This window comes from Cricetulus griseus, chromosome X (assembly GCF_003668045.3).
Source record: "Cricetulus griseus strain 17A/GY chromosome X, alternate assembly CriGri-PICRH-1.0, whole genome shotgun sequence".
NCBI lineage: Eukaryota > Metazoa > Chordata > Mammalia > Rodentia > Cricetidae > Cricetulus > Cricetulus griseus.
This window is the reverse complement of record NC_048604.1, coordinates 5,282,623-5,293,454: the sequence shown is the minus strand read 5'-3', so window position 1 is coordinate 5,293,454 and position 10,832 is coordinate 5,282,623.

Sequence of the window (10,832 nt, the reverse complement as noted above, 5' to 3'; positions counted from 1 at the left end):
CCCATTACTGTTCAAAAATGATAAGTTTGAAAGCCTACAGCTCATGAACAAAACCATTTACCTAGGAATTGGGGGACAGAGTGGCTCTCCATGAGGTGCATGCCTCTTCAGGAGGTAACCACAGCATGGCTATCAAATGACATGCAGCCTAAATAACCCCATGGTCAAGTAAAGAAGGATAAGAAGCAAAAGTCACATGTGGTTCCTCCCTCTAAAAGTGTTTGAAGTTCTTTGGTAGACTCTTTTCAAGTTTGCAAGCAAGATTTCTGAACACCTTCACTTCCAAGTTTAGGGCAGGAGAAAACATAGGGAATAAGAACATTGAAGACATCCTCAGTCTTTTCCACAAATTGGGCCATGGTTCAGTTCCAAACAGAAAGACAGCTGAGGCTGATATTGCTTTGCAACCAGAGAAACTTGGAAGGCAAAAATATAGAAGTGGATGGCAATGGTGGCACAGAAAAAATGGAAGTCAGAGCTAAGGGATGACACATAGTCCAGTTTAAGGAAAACAAAGTGGCCCCATTTAGCTATAGAGTCTCTAACCTCAAATGATTACTAGTATTGAAAACTCAAAGTTGATGTTTTCTAAGAACTGAAATAGTTTTTAAACAGACAAAAATATGTAATGTACTCCTTCATCTACATTAATGTTTTATTTCATTTAACATTTTTAAGGAAATCACATAACTTCATTAAAGTCTAAAATGTTTAGCTGAAACCACCATCAAATCAGGCTGGAGAAATTGGTCTGTGGTTAAGAGTACGTGGTGCTCTTCCAGAGGCCCTGGGGCAGATTCCCAGCACCCACACGATGACTCACATCCATCCATAACACCAGTTCCAGGGAATCTGAAACCCTCTTCTGACTTCTGCAGCAGCAGGCACACATGTGGTCCACATACATGCATGCAGGCAGAATAGCTGCACTCATAAAATGAAACAAATAACTCTAAAACAAAAAAGTCAAAACTCCGAATTAGCTCAGTGCCCAGATGAGATTTAATAGACACATCTAATGAAAACAAGCAATTCTTTCTATATAAAATTTATACAAAAGATATTAAACACATTTCTAGAATGTTAATTTGTGAATGACTCCCATTCAATTAAAATTAATAATTCTGATGCATATATTTATTATCTCTTGCTGTGCATCAACCTCATCAGAAAGCTGACTCTGGAGGCTGGAGAGATGGCCCAGTGATGAACAGAATTTGGTTTGCAAGCATAAGTATCAGATTTCATATACAAAAACCCAGTATAATCTTTACAAGGCCCCCAAACACATCTGCAACTTCTACACTGAGGAGAGTTGAGAGGGCAGAGACAGGAGCATCACTGGGGCTTGCTGCATGCCAGTCTAGCTGGGAAAAAAGGGGAAAGAAAAAACCAGGAGCTCCAGGTTCAGTGAGAGACTTTGTCTCAAAGGAACAATTCAGAGAGTAATAGAGACAGATACCCACTATCTCTGGTCTCTAAGCACAGGCACACATGCATGTTCACTCACAAACATATAACATATACTTCACACATCCTTTCTCTCACTCTCTCTCAAAAAAGCAGGAGAAACAGAAAACTGACACTAAAGTTAAAAGTGCAGGATGTTTGATATGGAGTGCAATCAGAAGAAATATTTGTGGTGCTTGAATTGGCCTTCTCCTGTAATTAGATTGGTGACTATCCTAATTGTCATCAGAGAGCCTTCATCCAGTAACTGATGAAAGCAGATGCAGAGATCCATAGCAAGTGTTGGGTGGAGCTCCAGGAGTCCAGTTAAAGAGAGAGAGAAAAGATTATACAAGTCAGGTGTCAAAGTCATGACAGGAGAACCCACAAAGACAGCTGAACTTGGCTCATGGGAGCTCAGTGACACTGGACCAACAGATAGGGAGGTCCTCTGCTTGTGTGTATGAAAGTTGTGTAGCTTGGTCCGTTTGTGGGGATCCTAGCAGTGGGATCAAGACCTGTCTCTTGCCTGACACTCTAACTGGCATTTGGGAACCCAATCCCCAAGTTGGGTTGCCCAACCTTGATGCAAGGGGAGGAGCTTGGACCTGCCTCAACTTGATGCCCCATGCTTTATTGACTCCCCTGGGGGACCTGCCCCTTTCTGAATGGAGATGGAGGAATACTGGATTCGGGGAAGATAGAAAAGAGGAAAGAAGGAGAGGAGGGAGGGAAACTGGGGTCAGTATGTAAAAACATGAAAACAATTAATAAAAAATATAGCACAGGCAAAAAAATATTTGTGGAAAGAAAGGTGACCTGACAGAATGGATATCAGAAACAGTTGAACTGATATATATATATATATATATATATATATATATATATATATTTGACCACTTTCCATAATCAAGGTTTTAATATATACACATAGAAAGAGGAAGAGATAAATGAACTATAATCTCATCTATCACAACAGGAAGTCAGCAGTGTCTAAAGTTGATGAAACACAATATAACAGCATAGATAAAGAGATAGGATTTAGATAGAAATTGAGTCTCAAAACTGATGTGAGAAACATTGAAAATGATACTCTGGTTTAAAGAAGTAAAAAGGACGACTTTCATTTTATACTATATGTCAAATTGTAACCTGCTTATGTGTTAAATTATTGACCCTGAAAAGACACATTGAAGTCCTAGCCCTCAACACTGTAAAATATGTCATTAATTGGAAACAGGGTCTTCCCTGAGAGATCAATTTAAAGATAGAGTGGGACCTGCTCTAGTATGATTAGTGTCCTTATAAAATAGGGAAGATTAGAAAGTTAAAGAGATAGCTCTGTTAGTAAAGTGTTAGCTAAATTAAGTGGACATGAATTCAGCCCCAACAACCATGCAAAAAGCCCAGGGCTGGGGAGGAAGGTACAGGAGAATTCCAAAGATTCATTGGGCAATTACTCTTGGGTAGTTGGTGGGATTCATTGGCCAATTACTGTAGGCCTGTTGGTGACTTTCGGTTCATTGAGACCCTGTCTCAAAAAATAAAGCCGAGAACATTCTAATAAGATACAACATGTTAACCCCTGAGTTGCACATGAACACATGCAGGCATATCCACACAAAAGCATATAACATACAATAAACATATATACATACACACAGAAATATGGAAGGGAAATTGAAAACAAATATGCATAAAGAGATGTATATGTATTGGGCGTTGGTGGCACAGGCCTTTAATTCCATCACTCAGGAGGCAGAGGCAGGTGAATCTCCGAGTTCGAAGCCAGCCTGGTCTCCAGAGAGAGTTCCAGGACAGCCAGCACTGGGAGAACCAAGAGAGAGAGGGGAGGGTACATGTAAGGAAAGAAAAATGAATTGATGCACCTAAGGAATGTCAGAGACACTGAAGGACAAAAGAAGCAAGGAGCATGCAAGGGGTGGTCCCTTCCACCATAGGTTTCAGAAACTGCACACATAGTCAGCTGACATTTTGACTTCACAGTTCTCTCCTCCAGAACTTTGAGATACAATTGTCTAAGTCACACAATTTTCAGTACAAGTACATTAACACAATAGCTGTAGGAAACAAATACAACTTTAAAAACCATTGGAGGTTAAGGCAATTGATGGTAGTTCGGCCTAGAGGTATGGGCCTGTGATAATAGTTACTCAAATGGTTGAGGAAGGAGGAGTGCAAGTGCAAGGCATCTTGAGAAATTTACCTAGAACCTGTCTCAAAAAAAAAAAAAAAAAAACAAGTAAAAGAATATTAAAGGGAAGGGAATGCAGGCCAGTGGTAGAGAACCAAACCAGCAGATATAAGGTCCAGGGTTCAACTGGCCTAGCATGTATAAGGCCCAGGTACTCCAAAACAAACAAAACACACACAGGACAATCTTAGCCAGCTCTTAGAGACGGCATTTATGCTGCCCTTCAAAGAAATTACCTCACCCTAACCTGGGTCCAAGCTGCGCGGTCCACACTACATTGTCTTATAATAACACACACACACATTTCTTGGAGGCATAAGAAAACTAAGCAGCCTTAACATGTTTCTATATTATCAAGGATGCTCTGGGGCCTATCCGAGGCACTTATGCATCAGAGCTATGCTCATCTACTACAAAAGTCAGTGCTGGGATTCTAGATACCAGGCAGATAATGGTCACAAGTCCTCTTGCCCTTAGACTACAACTGTGTCCTCACCTACTGTTGTGTCTCAAGGGCAACGGGAGACAAAGCACATGGGTAATTAACAGTCTGCTACACTGGCACTGTGTCAGGATGTGTGTATTGCATTTTTTTTGTATGGATTGCCTGTTTGAGTGCATGTAGACTGCAGGGGTTGACATGTTGTATTTTATTTGAATATTCTCCACCTTATTTTTAATTATTAAACTCATTCTAATCTTGCAGGATACCTTTGCCCAGGCACATGCAGATTGCTAGGCCTAGAGGTGTGCTTCCTCTTGCAGGCAAGAACTGAGGGCCCTCCAGCTAATTCTACCTGGTACTCACTGCTCTAGGGAGCTCTGTGAAGAAAGATGCATATTGGTCAGAAACCTGTATCTTAGGAAAGCCTCTTGTCTACTCATATGATGAATTCTCAGGGGAGAATTCAAGTCTTTTATTTCTTTGGGTTCAGGGCTCCTTGGATGAGCTCTTTGTGGTAGGCTCTATTCCTTCCACTCACTGCTGTACTCTGTTAGCATTGTTTGCTAGGCTTGAAGGACTTACTGGAATAAGATGCATTATACTAATAACAGACCTGAGAGTGCATGGCCCGCAATGTATTCAGCCTCAGATGGTGAGGACACTAAATCTGTAGTAATAAGGGCAGGAGGGAAGTCCGTGAACACATGAAATTATGCCCCCAGTTGGAATAGAACATTCATGGCACTTGCCAAGTGTGATAAGCATGCAACACAGTGGTCTCAGGAGTGGCTGTGTCCAGATGCACAAGGCAGCCATGGGACTCTTCTCCCCTGCTGTCTGGAAACTGTGGATGGACACATGCAGACCTGAGTCATCATGGTTGTGGCAGCTCAGGCTGCCCTTGGCTTTAGAGGATGAAAGTGAATTGCATCACAAACAGACTCTGTCTTCCTTCCCTAAGGGTACAAGGGGAGTCCCATGGCACACAAGGAGACAGACTAGGTGCTGCGCTACTCAGCTGTCCTGACTTTTGCAGAGCTATGGCTCTGGTTCACACACAGTGTCAAGCAGCTTGTGAGATGAGCAGCTCAGGCAAAAGGCTACACACTCCGTTGTTTGCTTCTGGCGTTGCACATCACCTTCTCAGTGGTTCTTCCGTTCACTCCCCTCCTATACAGATCTCCCCACTTTCCCCCCTCCTCCTTTCTGAACACGGACTTTTCCCTCATGTCATTCATTGGTTCATCCAGCTCAGTTCCTGCTGGGCAGAAGGTAGCTAGCTGGCTGTTTGGAGCAGGCAAGCCCAGGGCTGCTGCTAACAGTGGACTAAAGCAGAGATTCTAAAAGTATCCACCAGAGGGCGCCAACGTGTTGATGTTCAACTATTAACACTGAAAGGCAACAGACTTCCTTATTTTGTAAAACATAAGCTCAAAACCAAATATTTACAGCGCAAATGCCTAATCAGATCTTTTGAAGTATGTCACCATCACTAAGGGAGCAGGCTCCCTCTGTGGCCATTGCACTCTACTTTGTCTGAATGAAGGGGGCTTTCTGGTCACCACACACACACACACACACACACACACACACACACACACACTTTGCTCTGAACCATCCAGGAAGTGTTCTGAATTTCCAACCTGAAAACATCTCAGGGAAGGGCAGGAATGAAGACGGCTGTTTGCTGTGGAATACAGGCCCCTGGACATAGTATGGCTGGTAGCACCTCTACTACTGCAGCTGTTTGTTTGTCTGAACCACACTCTCCAGAGACTGGGGTTATCAGCATTCATGCACAGGAGGGGGCTGGGGCCATCTAATGCTCACCTCAGATTACAGTCTCTTGTCACACTCCCTCTTGTCACCCTTCACAGCTGCATGTGGTCTCAGGAGGTACTACAGCCTGTGTAGGAGCTGGAAGGTTAATACAGGGGACACTCCATCTTTGAAGCTCTGGGGAAGTTGCCATCCATGTTGGGGTGGGACTTTTGAATGGGGTAGCTATTTGGGGGTTACCAATACTCCTGTGAGAGGATCTTGTAAAGGCATTGCAATCTAGTGAAGTCCCAAAATATCAAGCAGCAGGTGGAACCTTCCAGGACGCCTTTGCCCAGGCACACGCAGATTGCTGGGCCTGGATGTGTGCCTCCTCTTGCAGGTAAGAATTGGGGGCCTGGCAGCTAATTCTAGGGAGTGCTCACTGCTCTAGACAGCTCCATGAAAGAAAGAAGCACAGGGGACAGAAGGCTGTAGCTTGGGAAAGCATGTTGTCCACTCAGAAGAAGGCATGTAGTTAGAGCTGAAGAGACAGCCCAGCAGTTGAGTGTCTCCTGCTCTTCCGGAGGACCTGGGTTCAGGCCTCAGGAGCCACGTCAAACAGCTCACAGCTACATTCACATGAAGCTTCAGGCCGGCACCCACTCTCTCTGGCCTCCAAAGGTACCAGCACACCTGTGACATGTACCCACACAAATGTAGACCCACACACACAGAAGAAAAAAGTAACCTTAAAAGAAAACAGTTTGTCCGTGCAAGGTTTCCCCTCTTCCTCCAGTGGAGGCTGTGTCCTGGCCCTGACATGCTCAAGACAGGCCAGCTCCGGTTTCTCCCAGAAATGGGAACTGCCTTGAGCTTCAGTATGCTACCTGTGGGTCTGCTGACTGACCTGACCTGGGCATGGGAAAGAGTGAACTGAGCTAGCTAGCCATGGGGGCCTTTCTCTCTGAGCCTTCGCTCAGGGCTGTCTCCCAAACCATTGCCCTCTGAGCACACCTTAGGATGGCATCACTTAGGAGGGTTCAGTATGTGCTGGTGCAAGAGGCTGATTTCTGCCTTCCCTTTGCAACATCCAGCAAGTAGATGAAGGCCAAGTCCCTCCATTTGGCTTTACCATCTGCACGGCTCAGATGCCAGGCTGCTGCTGAGGACCGGGGAAGGTTGCTTGGTTGCATTCAAGGCTGCAGATGTATTTACCTGTGGAGACTTTCACCTGGGCTTCTCTTCCCTAACAACAGTGTGTACACTGTGTCACGTATCCCTCCTCACCCAGAGGCAGCCTGACACCACCTGCCTGCTGTTACATCAACTCTTCCTGGAGGTGATTGCAGGAAACATCTCTAGGCCTCCCTATAGCTCAGGTGGATTTACTAATTGACTCTGTGGAGTAAAAACAACCTCCCTGGTCTGGCTCTATGCCCAAAGCCTCTGTTTTGGGGTTTTTGACGGAGTGTTGGAACCCCTGGCTGTTTAGAACCCTGTTTTCAGGAACCTCTCCCAGCCAGCTGATTGTCTTTCCGTTCAGTGATGCCATTCAAAAAAAAAAAAAAAAAAAACACTTTCCAACCTGACTTTGTGCTCATGCTTGAAAGCACCAAGGGTTCGGAAGGGCTTAGATTCCTTTTGAAGCTAGTAGTGGTGGTTCAGTGTCTTTCTGCTCTTTGGTTGGAAAAGAGGGCATGAGATGTGGGGAGAAACAGTGGATATAAGCTCGATTTGGGGTCTGATTCTGCCATGTTGATGATCTATCTGTATAGTATAGCTGGGGTGAACACAGCTGGGGAACTGACATGGGGCCAGAGATGTTGTGTGGACTTGATGTCCAGTGAAGAGGCTAGGTTTGAGGTGCTGTTGGTCACTGGGTGAATAAGATCAGGAAGTGGTGTGTGTGTGTGTGTGTGTGTGTGTGTGTGTGTGTGTGTGTGTGTGTGTGTGTTCACATGGGCATGCATGCTTAAGTAGTCACAAACTTAGGCAGGAGAGTTGGACCCTTGAAACATAGCCTCTGTTGGCTCTAACTTCTTATTCTCTAGCTCTTTAACTTACACTTTCTTGGCCATCCTGGGCTGCCTACTTCTAACTCCAAGACTCTGGAGCGGGAGCTAGCAAACTCATGTACTTCCTGCCAAGGAATTCCAGCTTCCATTGCTTCTGCCCTCAAGAAAGACCCTTTATAATCTCAGACACCTGGCTCTTTCTCCTAGCTCCTAGCTCTAGAAGCCTACCCTGACAAATGAACATGTTTCTGCAGCCAGGAGCTATGAACAGCAGCTATCTACTAAAGTTGATTGTGTCCCAGCATTTTTGTTGGGCCCAGGATTAGCTTTGAATGGTGTCAGGCAGCCTACCAGGACTGGCCAAGTCATGCAGGCCCAGAGTGACACTGAGAACTTGTCTGATGGATTTTATGGACCTGTGACTGTATGTCACTCATGCATTCCAGCATTAACTCCTGTGACCCTACTGTTCAGTTCCCTCACGTTCCTGCACCCCGGGATTCTCGAGTCACAACCTCTTAGCTTCCTGCCAGACAGGAATAAAACGAATCCTCTGATAATGCCCCAGGAGCCCACAGAAAAGCCTCCTCAACTTTGGTTTCAATGCTGCCTTGCTCTCATGGAGAGAGATAGAGACACAGGGCTGCCTCACACCCAGTCTGCTACACTGATCTATATAGAAACTGCCTCACTTAACACCTTTTCCTAACACAGCTCACAAGAACCCTCAAATAGACACAATGTCATGAACTCTGCTCTGGAAGCTGATTGCTCAGAAAGCCACTTCAGTTTGCTGCCTTCAGAGGAGAGCTGTGTCAAGTCTGATCAGATTCTAGTCCTGTTTGAGACACTTGGTCGCCCCTTAAAAGTCTGACAGCTGAAGTATAAAGACATCAGCAGCAACGGTCTAAGTAGCAGAAACGGGTGAGCAGAGTAATGAACCAGAGGAAATGTCCTGGGTAAATACGGAGTACTTTGAACAAAGTTCGGCAATATCTCAAAAATCAAATGTATACCCAACAACCCTAGAAATTGCACCCTGAGGGAGTCACCCTTAAAAAAAAATGAGATTGTATGTTCACACACACCATAACACAGGGCAGAGCTTCAGACACACATAAGACTATAGAGAGAAACCGAATGTGTCTGTCACAGGGTCTCCAGAAGCTGAGGTGGTGTGCAGCTCTAAGCACACTACAAGGAGCAAGAACAGAAAAAAGAACAAACTGTGGAAAGACACATGTCAGAAGCTGCCAGCCTGAAACAGATACAGAACCTTAGCAAGCCTGAAACAGATTAATAAACCTACAGCAGATAAACCTACAGCAAAACCACACCAAATCTCTGAGAACAGGAAAACAATCTGCCAAGCAGTAAAAGAGGAATGATCCTATATGGCATTCCGAAGACAAATAGGGTGGAGCTTCTCATCTGAAAACCTGGAGCCCAGAAGGAAGGTGGACGAGGGAGGAGCATGGGGGCAGTGGAGAGGAAATGTCTCACAAGATTCCACGGAGAAGGCAAAGCACCCCGACCTCTCCTCCTGCTCCCCAAGCATGGCAGAACTAATGCCATAGAATGTGCTCACTTGCCCGGCCTCGGATGGGCCCCAGCTTTAATGTACAGTGAAGTTGCAGGACTAGGCCAGCAGATGGCACTATGAGGAAATGTCCTGCTCAAGACCATGGACATCCACTAGCAAGTGGAGGCTTTGGTTCATCCATCAAGAGGGCCTTTTCCTACAGCTTTCTGCAAAGATCATTTGCACACATTCAAGGCCCCCTCCCCAATCATCTTGTGTCCACGACCACCGATTCTCCTGTTTAGAGGCAGTCCATGGGGGAACTATCTGATTAAATCCAGCCTTGTCCTCCACACAGTGGCAGTTCAGGCCATGCAATAGAAGCCTGGGCAAACCCACACCATGCCTTCTGACTTTGCAGCAGCTATTCTGGCATGTTCTGGATGCAGCAGAAGGTGAAGCAAGTGCAAGTATCTTGCCCACACACTCTCATGGGCTGTAGCTTATCCTCTCAGTGGCTCTCCTGTCATACTCAGGGCGCATCAGAGGCACACAAAAGTCAGTCAGAGGCTGACTAGCCAAATGAGCCCAGCATCAAAACCTCATCAGAGAAACAAGTGACTCTTCACCTGTACCCAACACTCACTGTGAAACCCAAAGGCAGACCTTAGTCTGGCCCATGCTTCTGCAGGAATTGAAGCCCATCTGATTTCCTTACCCTCACTGCCACCACCTTGCTTCACACATTCATCTTCTCCATCCTTGGTCCGTTCTCCATCTCTAGAAACCACCCCAGATTGGGTCTGCTGAAGTCCCCCTAACAAAATGCTCTGGACCTCATGAGCCAGCTGGAGTGACCTCTTCTGTGAGGCCTTGGGAGCTCTCTGTGCATAGCTCAAGTCCTTCTTCACTTTCCTAACTCCTGCTCCCTCTGCTGAAGTCAGATTTCTGAAAGATCAAGAAGACAACCCACCCAGCATCCCTGTGAGCAGTGTAGGGCTGAGTGTGCACCTGCAGGGAGTGTCAGACAGGGCAGTGCCTGCTGACCTCACTCTGTGGTGTGTCATGATGCTGGACGACATGCTGTCTTCCCGCAGGCTGTGCACACCCCCATGCTAGCAGCTCTCCAGATTCCCTGTAAGTATCTGTCATGGAAGTACTTACCATCCAGACAGTGGACTAACACACAAGGGGCAGGGGCAAGCATCTCCTAGCAAGTGCAATCTGGGGCAAAGGGCAGCTTGGGGTAAAATGAACCTGCTGCTTGAAGACTGCTGCTGCATCCTTGTGCTTCTCAGCTGACACTCTCCACTTTCCAAAGCACCCATCAGTCATTCAGTCCTTCCTTCCTTCATTCATTCATTCAGTCTGTGTGTCAGTCAGTCAGTCATTATGGCCCCCAGGGTCTGTTGTGTTTCAGGTGCT